At 38.9% G+C, this 4,624-nt stretch overlaps 1 pseudogene; it reads left to right on the forward strand.

The window, feature by feature from the left end:
- Nucleotides 1–231: 231 nt before the first annotated feature.
- On the forward strand, nt 232–727 carry LOC137216153 (large ribosomal subunit protein uL14-like; annotated as a pseudogene).
- Nucleotides 728–4,624: the final 3,897 nt, after the last annotated feature.

Genomic DNA, 4,624 nt, shown 5'->3' on the forward strand with positions numbered 1-4,624 from the left:
AGAAGAATTAGGCTAAGGAAGGATCCTGAAAATATTAACACAAAATTGAAGCTGCGTTTCATAGTTTGTCCCTCTTTGGGTAATGTTGTAATGATCATTGCTCAAGTATAAGTTTTTAATGCCACTTTTCGTTTTGGAACCTAGAAAACCAATTAAACTAAAACTAGCTTTAAGAACTAGTCAAGTTTTGTTTGTTTGTTTGTTTGTTTTTGTCCCTTTCCGGCCTTCAAGATGTTGAAGCGAGGACGTGGTGGGTCCTCTGGTGCGAAATTCCGGATTCCTTGGGTCTTCCGGTTGGAGCCGTGATCAACTGTGCTGACAACACAGGAGCCAAAAATCTGTATATCATCTCTGTGAAGGGGATCAAGGGACGACTGAATAGACTTCCTGCTGCTGGTGTGGGTGACATGGGGACGGCCACATCAAGAAAGGCAAACCAGAGCTCGGAAAGAAGGTACATCCAGCAGTGGTAATTCGACAACGAAAGTCATACCGGAGAAAAGATGGTGTGTTTCTTTATTTTGAAGATAACGCAGGGGTCATAGTAAACAATAAAGGCGAGATGAAAGGTTCTGCCGTCACAGGACCAGTTGCAAAGGAATGTGCAGACTTGTGGCCCAGGATTGCACCCAATGCTGGCAGCACTGCATGATGCTTCGGTGTATTTGTAAAAGAAAAAAAATAATAAAAATTATTTGCTCCAAAAAAAAAGAACTAATAAATAAAATATGACTAAATTTCTTCTATAAAAATCAATATTTCTAATGCCCGCCATTCAGAAGGATATAAAAAATGCAAACTTACACTGCACTGGTAAAAATCAAAGTTCAAGGGCCATTTTAAAATATGTTAAAAACAAAACAACAAAGCTTGTGAACTAGAAATTTCGCTTACAGGAATTTCTTTAAGGAAATCATAATGTACGTGTGCAAAATACTGTTACATAACAGTATTTTAAGTACTATTAAAAATGAAATGTCCAGTGATACAATATTGGTTAAAAGTTATGATACATACATAGAATAGAATCCTATGTCTTTACTAGACTATAAATTGAAGGAGTAAATTATTAATTTGAAATTATATTGACCTGAAAATGATCGCATAGTATTTTTAAGGGAAAAAGCAATTTGACAAAATCTGTATTATGAACTCATTGTCAGAATGAATCAATGGACATTATTATTATTAAATTAAAATATTAACAGATTATCTCTGCATGGTGGGCTTTTGGGAGTTTTTCATGTCTTTCTGCTTATCCATGGTTCCTGTATTTTGTAAAATGAGCAAGCATTTTATCATAAGGAAAAAACAGCATGCTGCCTTGCTTTTCTTGACAGAGCAAGGAAGAGACCCAATATGGACCCTTAACATCTTTAATTCTATTGTTTTGTTCCATTCCTGCCAATAAGTGCAACCAGGAGAAGAAACACACGAACAAACAAGCACTGACTTCTTAACCATTTCCAGTTTCCCCTAGTTGTCCTCATGGGATTTTATATATATATATATATATATATATATATATATATATATATATATATATATATATATATATATTTGGGCACTAATGTTGGTGTCTTTTGCATCTTTTACTGCTAGAGTATCCATGACCCTAATTTGGGACGTGACAACGTCTGGAGGATCTTGGAGCACTTTTTGAAGACCTTCCAGTCAGTCAACACTGATAGACCTTTCAGCAAAAGTTTCCATAAATCCTCAGTTCTTCTTCATGGACAAATAAAATCACAGCTAAATACAAGCATCGGGAGCCAATGAGATTTTCCTCTGGTAACAGGGTCTTGATTTTTTGGCCTAGTGGAGTGGAAAGTCCTAAGTTTAGTAACTAAGGAAGCCACTGTGGTTATGGGGGTGGGGGCAGGTGCTTAGAAGTCCAGCAGACATTCATGATGTGTGTCCCAGGGAAGTGATACAGAACCCCCTTCTCTCAAAGGAGCTCCTGCTTCCATGGCAACAGCAAAGCATCTAGGACTTAACCAAGAGGGGGACGGTCAGCTATTAACAACCTGTATTATTCCAAGTGCCTATTCTGCAAAACTGAGGCTCACAGTTGTTGTCATTTTTGTTGTTACTATTACTATTGTTATTATTTTAAATCTAAAATGTGGTGGGCTTTCGAGCAGCCAATCAAGTACATCACTGTGAGATTTTTCTCAGGTGTTCAGCGTTACACATCAGAGTTGATGGTGTTGAACTGTTGAACGACACTGGATGCCCTACAGGTCCAATCCTGCTCTGTGACTCTGCAACAAATAATATTTATGTAGAGCAGAATGACAGCATTCCAACTATTTTTTCCAATCTATAGACAACAAATCAAAGCACTGATTACAGCATAGTACAAAATGCAAATGTTATAAACTCTGACGTGGTAGAAATATTTTCACAGAAAAGTTTGGAGTTGGAAAGGACAAGAAGAAAATATTAGAATGTCTCTCTTTAGTAGATTGGCTCTGAGCAGACGCTGTGAATGGGCTGGTGAGAGGAAAACCCACCCTCAGGAAGCGGCCTCGCTGGGGGATTCGGCGGTGCGGAAGAGCGTCGTGTGTGGACAAGTGGTCCACAGGGTGTGAAGGCTGGGCTTGCAGGGATGGGGATCCAGGTAGCTACATGCAGGCCTGTCCTAGTCAGCCTCTCATCAGGGATTGTTAAGTGAACAAAACTCCATTGCAGGGCGGTAACTGCAGAGGCAAGATCCAACGTGTGGGGAAAGTAAGGGTTAGTTATTTCACTGAAAAGTTTCAAGCTCTTTGGTGTCCCCAATAGCCAAGTCTGCCCGTTCCCACAAAAACCTGGTTTTGGACTTGCCCTCTGGTGGAATTTTCCAGTACCACCCTGACTTCAGGAATATCTCATCAACTATTTTTCAAAAGTACCCAAGGAAATGAATAATCTAGTTTATTTTTAGTTCATATATGTATGTGTGTGTATAAAAATATGTGTTTGTACATAATTACATAGGTGCATGTGTGCATGATGTATGTAGATACACACAAATGTACCTAAAAATACTTCTTAAAAGATTTAGCTGGCTACAAAACACAGGTGGGACTTTTCACAAAGGGACTGAACTGAAATCTATATAAATCAATGTTTAAAATAAATAAGTGCTGAGTCATCAACAAAAGGGCTTTGCAGAGTAGAAGGACTGGGCCGAGAATATTCCAGGAGCAGCACATCACCACAGAGACACAGGAGTCCCTGCTAGGTCACCCTGATGCTGTAAGAGATTCTCTTTCCCACAACTCCGTGGATATCTGGGCACTTTTCTCCCTAATGGTTACAGTTTCAAGTCACATTCTCCAGAGTGTATTGCTTGGGTCCTTTTTATTTTGTGATCAACTGAACCCTGCTATAAAACTGTACTGCATGAGTGTAAAGTCTGGGAGCCCCGGTAATATACTTTTCACTTTGAGTCCGCAGGATACCATGGCTATGCTGGAATACTACATGGGCATCTGAAAAGAAGGGCCAAAATGGATGCTAAGGTCTTCAATTAAATTACCTCTCCATCTCTTTCTGGGATACCTCGCTGCACTGAAGAATCAACAGTCAAATGAACTCAATCTCTCAGAACACATGCAGGGAAATTCAATACACCAACTCTCAGGGAGACAGTTTCTACCATTTAAATAATGCAACAGAAGGAGCTGGAGAAAGAAGTTATAAAACATGGGCAGAATACATGCCTCTATTCCTTTATTGGATGGAGACTTTCTCTTTGCTCATTAATTATTCCTTTATGCGTGACTATTTTTTCACACCCTAGCAAAAATTAAAGCAGAAGGCTTCAAGACTCGAAAATTAAATGGTCATTGTGTGTATGTTCCTAATTATCAAGCCACTTCTCTGAGCCTCACTTTGACCTCCATTGAAATTGGAAGATTCGTCTAGATGACCTCTAAGATCACTTTCAATCTACAGATTCTGTTAATTGATGACATTACTGTCAGCACCCTATACGTACCACCTCTTTCTCTCTCTAGATATATATCCTACCCTGTTTCACATGCGTGCGCATACACACACACACGTACTACACACACAATTTAAAGCCCTAGAAACCAATTTCTCAGAATATCATGCCCTTTCATCTAGAACTGTAGGGTTTGGGGATAATATTCTTTTTTTTCAATATTGATATTGGCAACATCCATTGGCTGATGGGAATTTTCAGCCAGAGGAAATGTACAACTGTCTCTCTGGGAAGAGAATGGCAGTATCTGATTTTGTCTTCTTGAAAATCTTCCAACTCAGTCCCGAGCCTATTAGCAAGAGGAAAGGTGATTTAGGAAGACGGGGGGTGGGAGTGAGATTTTATCTTACTCATGATTTCACTTCGTGCTGTCTGGATGCCCATCATCTTTTACTTTACTCTTAAAATCCTCAGACTTCATGTGCTTATCACTTAGGAATTAATATTTAGGGAGATATTTAGGTACAAGATAATTTTCATATTAAAAGACAAAAATATCTTTTTATTTGTTTTTCCACACAGCTGGCTGACTCTTTGCTACTTGGGGAAAGCTGATGGCATATTTCCTCCCTAAACCATAAGAAAAAGAAGGATTTTCTAAGAGAAGCACTGCATATATTTGGGGTA

Source organism: Pseudorca crassidens, chromosome 21 (genome assembly GCF_039906515.1).
Source record: "Pseudorca crassidens isolate mPseCra1 chromosome 21, mPseCra1.hap1, whole genome shotgun sequence".
Lineage (NCBI taxonomy): Eukaryota > Metazoa > Chordata > Mammalia > Artiodactyla > Delphinidae > Pseudorca > Pseudorca crassidens.